This window comes from Leptonychotes weddellii, chromosome 15, assembly GCF_054177405.1.
Source record: "Leptonychotes weddellii isolate Sample4059 chromosome 15, ASM5417740v2, whole genome shotgun sequence".
Lineage (NCBI taxonomy): Eukaryota > Metazoa > Chordata > Mammalia > Carnivora > Phocidae > Leptonychotes > Leptonychotes weddellii.
The window spans coordinates 41,624,400-41,638,064 of record NC_138383.1 but is presented as its reverse complement, the minus strand read 5'-3'; the positions used below and the strand labels follow the sequence as shown (position 1 = coordinate 41,638,064).

At 57.8% G+C, this 13,665-nt stretch overlaps 2 protein-coding genes across 7 annotated transcripts in view; both read right to left on the bottom strand.

Moving 5' to 3' along the window:
• MPRIP (myosin phosphatase Rho interacting protein) overlaps positions 1–13,665 on the bottom strand; it is a 574,668-nt gene that overhangs the window by 5,418 nt on the left and 555,585 nt on the right. The gene's annotated exons all lie outside the window — the stretch shown is intronic.
• RAI1 (retinoic acid induced 1) overlaps positions 1–13,665 on the bottom strand; it is a 116,534-nt gene that overhangs the window by 65,213 nt on the left and 37,656 nt on the right. For 5 of the 6 annotated variants that reach the window (XM_081805599.1, XM_081805598.1, XM_081805596.1 and 2 more), the window contains exon 2: positions 12,399–12,537. The gene's annotated coding sequence lies outside the window, so the exon portion shown is untranslated. Of the gene's footprint in view, positions 1–11,953; positions 12,361–12,398; positions 12,538–13,665 lie in introns of those variants that run through there. The other variant, XM_081805601.1, reaches the window with a different exon arrangement.

Here is a 13,665-nt window from a genome sequence, read left to right as displayed (position 1 = left end):
TCCCAGAAATACTCCTGCATCATCTTCAAAAACACTCCATTTCCAGAGGTACTACAGTTTATCTCTAGAAATAGTCCATTTCCAGAAATGTTTCATCTCTAGCAATGTCTGGAATCCAGAAAGGTTTCATCTTTACTCCAGAAAATGCCCGCCCCTATCTCCAGAGATGTTCATGCTTCATCTCCCAAAATGCCATTTCATCTTCAAAACTGTCCCTCCTCCAGAAATGCTTTCCATCTCCTCTCTAGAAATGCCTTCCATCTCCTCTCTAGAAATGCCCTCATCCTGTCCCCGGAAGTGCCATGTCTCATGTTCTAAAAACATTCCATCTCTGGAGATGCCCATGGTAGCTCCAGAAAGGTCCCTGGCCCAGATGCTGCAGAGACTCAGAAACCCACTCCTTTAGGACCTTTCGAGGAGGGGCTGAGCAGTGACCAGGAGGCCTCCTCTCGCTCTTTCTCCCTTGTCCCTATGGTCCCCTGGGGTCCCTCAGCCACATGCTGGGCCTACACAAGAGGTCAAGACCCGGGGTGGCAGGTGTCAAGTTCCCTGTAAGTGGAGGTGTGGATGGTCAGGGTTTGGGGCAACCGGGAGCCCCTGAGGTCTGACCTGGGGGCAGGGGTGATGGGGGTCTGGGGTGGGAAAAAAAAAACAGACCAGAAGGAGCTGGCCGGGGAGGGGGGGCTCAGCACAGCACCCCCACAGACACACCCTGGCCACAAACACGTCCATCACCCCAAATGCATTCACGCGCATCGGATGGTCAATACCTGCAAAGTGCCCCCAGCCCGCCTCCCTCGGCTCAGAGCCACGCACACAACACACTCTCTGCATGGACATCCACACTCAACACTTGTGGCCCTGCCCACCCAAGAGCACAGAACACATACAAATGCACACACACAATGCAGATACACACACGCGTCCACCATCACACATACGCTGTGACACGCTATCATCCTCATCCCTGCGCCCTGGGTCTCTCCGGGCCAAGTTCTGGGGACACCAAGGGGCAGAAGCCCTTTGTCAGTCCCTCTGGCCAGTCTGGGTTGGCAAGATGGAGCAGCCTCGGGGACTGCTGTGTGTCAGCTGGGGGGGACGCCCCGTGCCGGGACTTGGGCTTAGAAGGGACTGCAAACGACAGGAAGGTACACATTTGGCCTCTGCTCGCAAAGCTGTTGAGATGGAACACTCCCTGCCCCTGGGGGCAGCCCGGGCCCCCTCTGGGCCACTCTAAATGACAGCAGTTCCTCTTTGGGTGGGACCAAAACCGTGCGCTGTCACCTCTGTCCACGCGGCGCTGCTTTCTGGAGTCCCAAAGCCTGTGCCCTGCTGAGATTCCGCCTGGGAGAGTCCCTACTCTCTGTCCCTTGACAGGTGGGGAGGTAAGGGGCCTGGAGGTGGCTGGGTGGAGGGTGGCCCAGTACCAGCACACACACATGCACACTCACAGATGCAAGCACGCAATACACCTCCATGCCCTGAACCCACACACAGAGAGGAGGCGGCCCCTGGTCTGCACCAGGTCTATCCCTGACACCTCTGTGGGTGGAAGTTCTCAGAGCCTCTAGGTGTGTGGGAGGGGAAAGGGGCCCTGAATCCATGATCTCTGTTCCCAGCAGCATTGGTAGCTCTGGTCTGCTCCCACAGGACGATAATTACCATTTATTAAGCCTCCTGATTTAGAATCAGCCTCAATTAACTGAAACCTCCCAAGCCCCTTTTGGGATCCTTTGGGACCAAGGGCAAATGCTGAATAGACCTTGAAGGTGCCTTTCGATCTGCCCTCAGCATGGGCCCCTCTGTCTGCCACCTCGCCAACCGGCCACCTCTTGCTGACAAATGGGGCTCCCGTGTTTGTCCCACCATCCCGCTCACCGTCCCTTTGGGTCCTGGACACCGTTCCTCTCTACCTAGACCTCCTCCTCTAGGAACTGAGACCTTCACTCAAAATTGTGAGGGAATAAAGAAAGCCAAACAGTCCAACATGATCTGAAGAAACATGTGGTCCCTGGGTGCAAAATGGGAGAGAGCTGGAGGCCTGGCCTCGGCGTGGTGAGGTGAGCCCCTCCCCACCCGCCCCGGTATCCCAGCTCCCAGGAGCAGTGGGCCTTCTGGAGAGGTCTGCATTGGTATTCTCTGTCCCTCACAGCCCAAATTACACCAGCTCTCCTGGGACCCTTTTATAGCACGCTGTCGCTTCAGCAAAAGGTTATGTACGAGCACATCGAAATCCCTCCCGCATATTAACTAAAAGAGCATTTTTTAAAATGCACAGGAAAAGGCAGATCACCTAAGAGCCAATTTTTACAGTGTCTTAGATCAGCACGAGCCCCCGGGGCCCGTCGTCGAGAATCGGGGCCCTTGTCCGAATCCCGCCCCTCGCTGGGACCCAGGGCAGGTCACCTCACCTCTCTGCCCTCCACTTTTCTCCGTCCAGTAAAAGTGAGGAGAAAAGGCCCCTCGATGGTGCTCTGGTTAGGGATGCTGCGAGGGGCGTGTGAATGGCTGGAATGAATGAATCATGTTATGGAACCACTACAGTCCAACTGGCTTCAGTGTTCAGGCTGCACCAAGCACGTAGGTAGCAGGCAAGGAGAGCTCCGTATTTCTCGAGTATTCTGTGCCCTTTGGGACCTCCCTATCTTTCCCCAGGCAGTTCCTGCACCTGGGGGCACCCCCTCCTTTTTTCCCCCTGCCTGGAGAATTTCTGGAAAACACCTTCAAGACACAGTTTGGAATCAGTTCCCTGGTTCTGACATTTTACAGATGAGGTTCAAAGATGTAACCTGCCCAAGATCAGTGAAAGCTGGGGTGCAGGATGGGAACCGAGGGCTATGCAGGGGGGCAACTCTGCACGGAACCGGGCAGAAGGTGGCAGCCCATCTCAGCTCTGCCTGCGGCCAGCCCCCTGTGGGCATGTGGGTTTCTAGTTTCAGAGCGCAAAAAGTAGGATTTTTATGTGAAATCTCAAGTTATATTTAAAACCCTGGGGCGCCTGGGTGGCACAGCTGGGGTTGAGCGTGACTCTTGGTTTCGGCTCAGGTCGTGATCTCAGAGTCATGGGATCGAGCCCCCCGTCGGGCTCCGTGCTCAGCGCAGAGTCTGTTTGAGATTCTCTCTCCCTCTCCTTCTCCCCCCTGCTCGCGCTCTCTCTCTCTCAAATAAATAAAGAAAACTTTAAAACCCTGTGCTGGTCAAACAGCGCCTGTCTGAGGGCATCACCAGCCAACAGTCTCTGGTCTGGGTTCTCAAGCCCTGGTCTCTCTACCTCTCCCTGGAGGAAGGGAGGTCTGCTCACAGAAGGGGGGGGGGCAGTGAAGTGCGGAGTAGGGGAGTCAGGGCATGGGGCAAACGCTGGGCAGCAGGACTGAGGAAAGTGTGTCTTAATTTTCTAGGAGATAGCTCTCCCCGGAGCAGCCGTGACCTCTTTGGCTGTCACAGGATGCTAACAGAGCCCACCTTCCCCTGGCATGTGAGAGCTGAAGCCCCCCTCACATGACAAAGGGCTCAGCAGGTACTGCTAGGATGAATGAGGGAGGGCAGGCACAGGAATTCTCAAAGGTTACTACTTACCTCTGCTGTCAGGATCTGCCCTACTGGCCAATCCCGACGGTTCGGGCTACAAGGAACCCTAAGATTATCCGAACCTTTTACAGATGAGGAGATGCCCCCGAGAAAAGCAGCTCTTGCCTGGCATCCCAGGGCAGGTGAGTAACTGAAGGACAGCGTCAGCCCGGAACGACTGACTCCCTTCTGTCACCACAGTATGACCCATGAGCCTCCTTCTCCTCCCACAGACAGAAGACCCCAAGCACAGGGGGTATCAGAAGGGGTTGCAGGAAGGTCTGCCCTGCTGGGCCCCCCACCATAAATACCCAGCAAGGAGGGCAATGCTCAAACACGGCCCTGGGTTCGCCCCCAGCCCAGCTGCTTAGAGCCCAGAGGGCCTGGAGCCAGTTAACAGACTTCTCCAAGCCTCGGTTTCTTCATCTGTGAAATGGGGATAGCAGGATGTTTCCCCTGCAGGAAGGGGCTGAAGATCGGAAATAATAAAGTGCTCAGGGCCCAGCACTGGGGAGGCCTTGCTGAGTCACAGGATTCCAGATATCACTCGTATCACCCTGGACCGCAGGCTGCCCTCATCCCCAACGCTTCTCCTCCTCCTGTCTTCTCTGGGGCTCTGGGTACCACTCCTCCCTCTCAGTGCTGAGCCTTCTTTTAGGGAATTACAATCTGTTGGGCTTTAATTACTGGTCCCCGAGGAGTTCCACCTCTTTCCCCAGCGAGAGGTTATAATCCCTCCCAGGGCTCAGACACCGCAGGGCTGGGCGGAGCGGCTCGGAACTGAGGCAGGAGTTTGGGAGCAGGGTCAGGCCCCAGCTTCCCTCGAGAGCAGGTCCAGCAATAGCTCCGTGCAGGGAGGGAGGATGCTCTTGTCCAGTCAGGCCCCACCGCTTAGAATTGGAGGCCTCAGTTCTGAGGGGGGACACTGAGGCCCAGAAAGGCTCACGGCAGGCCAAAGGTCACACAGCCCCACGGTCGGGAGTGGGGTGCTTTTCCTGATCCTCCCTGGCTTTTCTCCTCATTGGCTCATTTTCCACCTCAAGCCTGGGCTCCAGCTGTGTTCCCTGCCTTCAGGATAAAACCCTTCATGGCAGTCAAGGCCTCAGACTCCTTTTCAGCCTCCGCTTCTACCTCTTGCCTCCCACCTCTGACCTTCTAGAGCTCTCCTGGCTCTTTCGACCTTCTAGAGCTCCCCTGGCTCTTTTGTGCCTCCAGGCCTCCCTGTGGTCAAATGCTTCCCCTTTCAGACCCAGGGCCCATGTTCCCCCGGCTGGCAGGCCCACCCTGACTCTCCCCGGGCATGGCCTGAATGTGCCTCTTCTGGGCTGTTGGCAAACGTCTGCCGAATGCTGAATGAAGGACTGAAGGAAATGAAACTCGACTTAGAAACCAGGTGCCCATCAGATGTCCACGGCCACCCCTCCCCACTGAGCCCCATCAATGGCAACAGCTGCGGGAAGTCGGTCGTGCGTGTAGAAGACGGGTCAGGCTGACCTGTTCCGGTCAGGCCCCGGCACCCCTGTGTGGGGGCCCTCTGCTCCCACACCCTCACCTCTAAGACCACTGACGAGGGCCAGGGCGAGTGTGGGATGTGCATGAGGCTGGGACGGTGCACGGTTCGCAGGGCCCTGCAGACTGAGGTTCAAGGCTGGGCACAGAGGGTGGGTATGGTACCTTCTGGGTCAGAGCTGGGGCAGGGTGTGTGTGTGTGTGTGTGTGTGTGTGTGGTGTGTGTGTGTGTGTGTGTGTGTGTGTGTGTCTGAATTTGGCCACAGGCGGGTTGCTGGGTTAGGTGACAAGAGGCACAAACCAGGAGGTGTGATGGGAACATCTGAATCCTGGTTCCAAAGAAGGTGGGTGATGGGTACCCTGGGCTGCATCCCCATATGCTGCCCTGGCAGAGCTGAGCTGCTGCACCCCACGAAGGCCAGACGGCCCCCACCCGCTCATTAGCTTTGCCAACTGGCCCTGCGGGACTGAGAGGTTGCTGGCCCCTGCATTATGCAAACATGAGTTCAGCTTCTGATCACTCCTCCAAGGTAATAGGTTTGCATTTTAAGCAGGGCTTTCAATGCTTTGACCCTGGGCTGTGACGAAAGGAGTCATTTCAGGCCCTGGGAAAGGGTTTTTGGGGAAGGCAGATATCCTATGGGTCAAGGTGCTCCTGGAAGGTGGCACCTTGCAGGGATGACCTGGGGGAGGCAGAGTGGCTACCTGCTTCAGCTCAAAGGGCTTTTTGTGGGATCAGCAGTATCTGCCTGCCTCTCTTGCAATTCTGACCTTGGGAACAGGTGGATGCTGACTTTTTGGGTCCGATTTGCCTCTCTAATTCCTCATGACATCATTTCTGGTCCCAGCACCCTCCCCTTGGTCAAGATCCCCCTAAGAATGTGGAACTTGGTCCAGGAGGACCATCCCCTCCCTCTTACCAGACACTACCTTTGGTAATGCTTTTGCGGGGGGGGGGGGTCCTATGAAATTCTTAGCTCTCTGGAGGTTTCTACTGAAATGACAGTCACCTCAACCCCAGAATGTCTGCTAGAAATCGTGGAAAGAGTACAGCACGTCTCCCTCCCTAGAAGCCAGCAAACCCAAGGCCCCTGCCATGTTAACACACAGGTGCCCTGAATGGACAGATGCATGGATGAACACTTAATGAGCCCCTCTGTGCATCCCGATGCTTCTAGACATATGAACAAACTTGACCTGGTTTTCCTTACTCTTCTGACAGTGCTGTCAGGAAATAGCCATGATCCCCACTGCCCAAAGGGGAAACTGAGGCTCAAAGAAGAAGAAGTCCTTGCTTGTGGCCAGGCTATCATGTGCTTTTGGGTGTGGCTGACCTAAAGCGGGGTGTCCTCCTCTCCAAGAAGCCTGGCCTGGGCGCACAGGAGTGTGTGGGACAGGAAGGGATAGGGCAGGGGGCCACCCTTATGGACAGCTGGGTCCCCACACATGCTGAGCTAAACCAGTTCGCCCAAGCACCTATCACTTAAGAACCATGACAACACTTGATTCTGGGGTGTAAGCTGAGGGTCACCTGGTTTATTATTACTATGGCTACTTTCTATTCCTGCAGGCTTTGCGAGGCTGACTGGGGGCGAGGTAACAGGGTAAGGCAGAGTGTGACAAGGCCCAGATTTTTTTTCCAGAAAGGTCTTGGTGGCACACACCCAGGAATATGGGTACATGGTGGCCAGCCCCAGGCACGAAGGGGCACCTGTGGCTGGTCTTCTATGGAACTGTTAGTCACTTTATGGGGGACAGTGAGAGGGAGGGGAGGAGGCCCTGCCCAGGATGGCGAAGGTGACAAGAGCCAGACCAGAGCTGCCCAGGGCAGCGAGTCATCTGGCTTCCCACATGAACAGACACCACAGCCTTATGCCCTGGGCAGTTTGGGCCTCAGAAAGGAACAATCTCAGGGTGCCAGGGAGGATAAGAGGGCCTGTCCTTGACATCTCAGCTCCCCAGGATCCTGCAGAGGGAGGACCCCTCATCATGGGAGTTGGGGGCAACTGGGAGCTAGGAAGGGGGGGTGTCTGGGGCTTAGGGTCAGAGAACTGGGTCCTGCCTGGGGTCCCTAACTCCTGGCTCCGTGACCTCGAGCATGTCACTTCTCCATAAAATGGGAACCGCAAACACTGACTTTCAGGATCCGTGTAAACAACAGGACCAGTGCCTAGCGCTAGCGGGGATCAATGGAGCCTGGTGGCTGCCAAACAGCTCCGGGGACCTCACAGAGCACCACCTGGGGGCTGGAGGAGGTAGGGTGGGGGTGGTGGCCTTTAAAATTCGAAGGAGAAGCTCAAATCTGCCTTGGGCATATACCCCCAATACCTGGCCATTCAGCCTCCCCCCCACCCTCCAGGTGCGCTCCCCTCCGTGGGGTGTGCTCTGCAGCCAGACCCTGCCCCATTCTCCACCCTCCGGTCTCAGTCTCAGCCTTCCTGGCCAGGGGAATGTGAACAGGAATGGCTCAATCAGGATATAATCGTTTTTAATTAACGTGCGGATCATTTCACAGGCTGATCTCCTTGGAGACCAGAGGGAAGACGGTCTTTTAAGATTTTCTTTTGCCTCCCCCCCCCTTTCCCAGTTGAAGGCCGCCCCCCTTCACCCACCCAGCCGCAACCTTGAAAGCAGCACAAAAGCCTGCTGCCTGGATCCCTCTTGGGGCCATTAGGAGGAAAGTGTGTGCTCACACACAGACAAACACGCACGTGCCCAAGCTCAGGGGCGCACTCTCCCCCCACCGGAAATGCACAAATGGGATCAGAGACTCTCAGACATATGCACACACCCACAGACATGGCACACGCAGGGATACACACAGATTCGCACACACACTCAGACATGCATGCAGGCACACGTGCCCAAGCTGGAAGACACGCAGACCCCTTCAGAAATATACAAACAGGGTCCAAGGCACACGCACACACGCGCACACACACACACCCAGGCTGGCAGGCAAACCGACCCCCACACAAACAGGCTCAGACACACAGACATGGGCATACACAGGCACGCATGGATGCGCATGCATGCACGGGGACGCGTCCAATGCACAGATACACACTGCAGAAATGCCCAAATAACCCACGCTCATGGGAGGGCTGCGCTTAACCTCGACAGCCAGCTGGTGTCCTGGCAGTGGGGAAACAGAAGGTCCCTGTCTTGGGATGGGAAGTCTGAGCCACGATCACCTTGCCCCCTTGAAGCACCCAGGGTCCCAGCCCCCTCCCTGGGGGTGCCCGGCCACCTGACCCACAGGGGAACCCGGGAACAGAAGCCTCAGAGGTCTTGCCTCCCTGCCACCCACCTGGTCTGGATCATTCTGATCCCAGAGCCCGGCCAACAGCTGTTTCGCTCAGCCCTCACAGAGCCCACCCAGGACATCCAGCCTTTCTGGTCATCCAGTGTGGGCTAGCCCTGATACCAGCAGTGGGAGAGCTGTCCCCCAGCCTCTTCCCGGGGCGCCCAGTGAGGCTGGGGGGGCGTGGAGGGGGCTAGCTCTCTCCTTTCTTCATTTGCATTTTCTTCCCTCCTGACCTCCCCTCCCTCTTTTCTAATCCCTCCCTATCTCCCCTTCCTCCCCTCCTTCCCTCTGTTTCCCCTTCCTCCCCAGGGGCCCTCCTGAGGTCAATCTAAGATCAGAAGAAGTTTAAGATGACGCCGGTCCTTCCCCACTCCCTCACGGTGGATATCTGGGCCAACACCTGCCCCCCAGCTCCTGAACAGACCCCGAGCTAGGTCTTTAGAAAAGTAAACTGAGGCACAGGGGTAAGGGCACAACCACGGGGATCCTCTGACATCTGCAGTCCCACCCCTCTTACTGCACCTGCTTTGGATCCTCAAATTCTCCTTCTGGAGAATGGGATGGCAAAGAGGAAGGAGGAGTTTTGAGGAGGGACAACAGGGCTCCCACGGCTGGCCAACCACAGGCTAGTAACTTCGGTAGCCCCAGAATCCGAGGACGGGGCCAGTATGCGTGACACAGAAAGTATGGGACAGGTTTAGGAGCCTATCTGGTGCTCCAGCTGGTGATGCCAGGGGCAAGCTGGGTACTTCTCCTCTCTTGGGGTCTCAGGCCCCCCCATCTGTGAAATGGGCAAGGTCAGCCTACAAGATCCCTAGGAACTCTTCCCACAAATAGAAACCAAAATGGCAGATCAGTAGCTGGTTCTTGGCTGCTGCAAGGCCCACCAACTGCTGTGTGACCTTGGGACTCACTTCCCCTCTCTGGGCCCCGGTTTCCTCGTCTGTCAAAGGAAGGGGCTCAGACAGGTGATTAATTGCCAAGGCTCTTTTCAGCTGACAGAAGGTTCTAGATTGTGAGGAAGGAAGGAGAACAGTGCCCCACTTCTGGAAAAATGAGGAGCCCATTTCTTCCACTGCAGGCATGTCTGAGTCTTCAGCATCAGCAACATCATTTTGAGGAAATCATCTTAAACATCACAAAAAAGTGCTCTGTGCAAAATATATTCACTACCTCGTTCATCAGGAGCATCCAGACTGTTGAACAAAAGGGGAATAGTAAGTAAATGATGGCACATCCACCCGATTGGAAAAGCCTGAAGACATTAACCAGGGTGTTTATGAAGAGTTCGTTACAAAACAGGAAAAGGCTCCTGTTAGCGCCAAAGAAGAAAGCAGGATATACATCTGAATACAGAGAATGGCCACAAAGTCTTTAAAAAACAAACCAACCCCAAGTCAAAAAAAGACTGTGAAGAACAACATCAAAATATTAACATTGTCATAGCCTGCTGTCAGTAACCTTGTTTCTCTTTCTCTCTCTGTCAGATTTTTCTCTGAACCATATTTTAAAATGTATATGTCGGAAAGGTTTCTTTTTTTAAATGACTAAATGCCACCAATTGAGAAACTTTCCCCTATCTCATTCATTCATTTATTCATTCATTCATCACGGATTCATTCACTCCCGTGTTTGTCCAGCCAGAGCTGAGTGCCCATCATGTGCCAGGCCCCAGGGCTCTAAGATCCGCAGGGAACACTTCTCACCTGCAGGAAAGAAATGCGTCTGTGGGGGGGGGGGCAGCGGGGGCTTGGGGAGAGGCCTCAGCCAGGCCTGCCCTCAGCTGCTAGGGTCTCATAGTCTAGCCTATGGATCAGACCAGACACTCACCCTTAACAGCCAAGCCTCCAGCTGTGGGTGGTTCAGGGTGGAGGTGGGAAGCAGGGACAAAGTGTAGAACCCCCCCCCCCCAGGCCAAGGGTGATTCCACTCCAAGTTCCCTAACCCTGGCCCCTAACCCCTTTTCCCTCAGGGCTACAAGGCGGCTACCAGGCTGCTGTACCCTCCCTGGTCTCTGATTTCTGCTTCCCCCCAAGGTCCCTGAACAAGGCACCACCCAGCCAGGTCCTGTCCCGCTGCCTGGGGCTTGCTGCCGAGAAGAGAAGCACAGAGTATGGAATCTGCTAGCTCCTGTCAGCCAGTGTCACGCTGTTAGCACGTCAAAGGGTCCGACAGTGTGTCCCTGCTGTGTGGGGGCTGACAGATTTCTGGGGAGGGTTAACTCTTTATATTCCTGGACCAAGCCACAGAACAGCCTGAAAGCAGTCCGCCACCGCCCCCCAAGGTGCCTCCCCTCTCCCCCCCAGGAATCCCCTTTTTAAGTAGGGAGAAGGATTTCCTCCCCCTGCCCGGGTTGCCAGCTTGGGGGTCCCCGGGCATGGCTCCCTACCCCGGGAAGAGAAAGAGGAGGAACCCCCTTTAGCTCCCTCCGATGCTCGCCTGGGAATCCAATTAAGGCAGATTTCCATTGACTCTTCTCGGCCCCCACTCCTGTTCCAACTGGGCCTTCACCCGTTCCACACCTCCTACGCCCCCAAAGGAGCAAAAGGATCTAGGCGCTTAGAGTACCGAGAAGCTTCTGACCCCGCGACCCCTACTTTGCGTTGAAGCCCCCCCACCCCAGGACTGCGGTCCCCAGAAAAATCTCTGGTCTAGCAGTCCCCTCCCATGGCCCCAGTGGGAAAAGAAGTTCCCACTGCTCCCCTCCCCCTTTCTCCCCCCCCCCCCAGCCCTGAGGGAGGGGGCGAGGCATCCGGATCTCCGGGTCACCGGAGCAGCGTCTGCTGTGGATCGCAGGAGACAAACACTCCGTCACACACACACACATCACCCTCGGGATCACCTCTGAAGCCCGCATTGTACAGGAGGGGAGGAGGCCGAGTTGCGGGGAGGAGGCTGAGGTTGGGGGAGGCCCTCCGACGTGCCTTAAGTCACCAGCCAATCAGCAAGCCCAAGAGGGGCTAGAATCCGCGACCCCCGGCCGAGAACCCCACCTTGCCCCCGCCCCCTCCCCCGCACAGCGCCATCCGACGTCAACGTCTCTAACCCAAACAAGCCCCTCCCCCAAGAAGTCCTCCCTCCCCCTCCCCCCTGCTCTGGGTCAGCAGCCCCCAGAGAGACCCAGCTACGACCCCCACCCCCGACGGCAAGGCGCGAGATTTCATTGTCAGCCTGGACACTCAGGCGCGCGTGAGGCGGGGGGCGCAGGGCAGGGGGGCTGTGTGGCAGGCGATGGCGCGGGGAGTGGGGAGGGGTCTCCAGGGGAAGTGTTTGAAGCTGCTCCTCCAGCTCTGTCCAGATCCGGAAGCTGCCGGGGGAGGGAGGAAGGCGGGGGTGGGGAGAGCGCGACCTTAAGCGCTCGCAGGCGGCAAGGAGGGGCCGCGGCGGCCGGAGGAAGCGCCCGGAGGCGTCGGGGGCGCCGAGTCCCCGGGGAGGCAGCGCGCTCGGGAAGTTTCCCACCGGTTGCCTGGAGCAGGACAGGGTGCGCAGACGGCCCTCCCCGGCCTGACCCGCTCCAGCGCGCAGATTGCGAACTTGAGCAAAACTCCTTCCGTCTCCGGCGTCCCTCACCTTCCCATCAGCGGCCACCAGCCCCGCCATCTCAGCCCCCAGCCTTCCACCAGTGCCACAGTCGCCGAGACCTCTCACCAACGTATTGTGGAGGAAAGGGGAGGGGGAAGTCCCCAACACAACCAAACTGCGGCCACACACACACACACACACAAAGAAAAAAAAAAGAAAAGAAACAAACAAACAAAAAAGAAAGAAAGAAATTCCTCCTCCTGAGACCGATTCCCTCAAGCGGCGTGGAAAACCCCCAAACAGGCAAATCTGCAACTCCAGCCAAGATCGCGGCGCGGCGGGAGGGGTGCCCGCGACCGGCGGCCACCACCGCCAGCAGCCCCCAGCTTTGGGGCAGCTCTGAGCGCGGCGGCGGCCCGGGGGCTCCGGGAGCCCTCGCGCCCCGGAACGGACCCCCCTCCCCGAAGACACAAAGCTCTGCCGCCAACAATACCTGCGGGCTCCTCCTGGATCTCCCGGGCGCCGGCGCTGCGCGTCTCGCCGTCTCCCTTTCCCCGCGCCGTCTCTCTCCTCCTCCTCTTGCGCGCGCTCTCCCCCTCGCCTCTCCCAGAACGCGGCGGCCAGATGAGATCCTTGGGAGAAAAAAATGTGAGCGCTCGCACGATTCCTTTCTCTCCGCCCGCCGCTCGCGGCGGCACCGGGCTCGCTCCTTTCTCCCTCGCGCTCCCGCGCGCGCCGCGCCTCTCGCGCCCCGCGTTTCCTTCTCAGCAGCCCCTGCGAGCGCCCTCAGTAGCCATTATTCACGGGCCACCGGGGGACAGGAGGTAATTAGAGACCGCCCCGTGGCCGCATCCACTCGGCAAGCGCGATGCGGGCGCGGGGTGCGCGCGGGGAGGGGCGCGCGACGAGGGGGCTTGGCTGCGCGCAGCCCGCGCCCCAGACGCGGGGGAGGGGAGGAGGAGGAGGGGGCAGGGAGGGAGGAGGCGAGGGGAGGAGTGGTGAGCTCGGGTAGGGAGCGGGAGGAGGGGGCGCCGGGGAGACGCTCCCGCGGCTCTCACCGCGGGGGCTCGGGGTCACCGGCTAGTAGGCTCCGAGGCGCTTTGGGGGTGGGTGTGAGTGTCTCCGTGTGTGTGTGTGTGTGTGTGTACGCGAGCGCGCGCCCGCGCGCGCGTGTGTGTGTCGGAGATCGAAGGGGAGGGAGGGAAACGCTTTAATATTTTTCCAGTGACTTACGAGCCAGTGGGTGAGCTCTTGGCTGCGCGATTAGGTCCGTGTGTGCATCGGTGTGGCTGTATTTTTCTGGTCTGTCCTACGTGTGAATGTCACGGGGTTTGGGGGTCTGGCTACGAGCTTGTGAGTGTGTTGCTGGGTCTCGGAGGAACTGAGTGATGCGGTGCTTGCGTGGAGTTGTGTTTGTGTGCGATCGTTTATAGAGGGTTGCGTGACTGCGTGGGTGGGACTGCGCCCATGTGGGGCTGCGTGTGTCCGAGGGGCTGTTTGTCTGTGTAAGGTTGTGTGTGTAGGATTGTGTCTGCGTGGGCCCGAGTGTGTCTCAGGGGTGTTGTGTATCTGTGTGGGCTTGTTTGCGAGTGGGACTGCGGTTGTTGGGGTTGTGGGTCTGCGCGTGTAGGGGGCAGTACGCCTGTGCAGGGCTGTGGGTCGACGCGAGGCTGTGGTGTGTGTCTGCAGGCGGTCTTGTGTGTGGCTGCGTAGGGCTGTGTTCTGCGTGCCGGTCTGAGGCCCGGCGGGCGCGGGGGGCG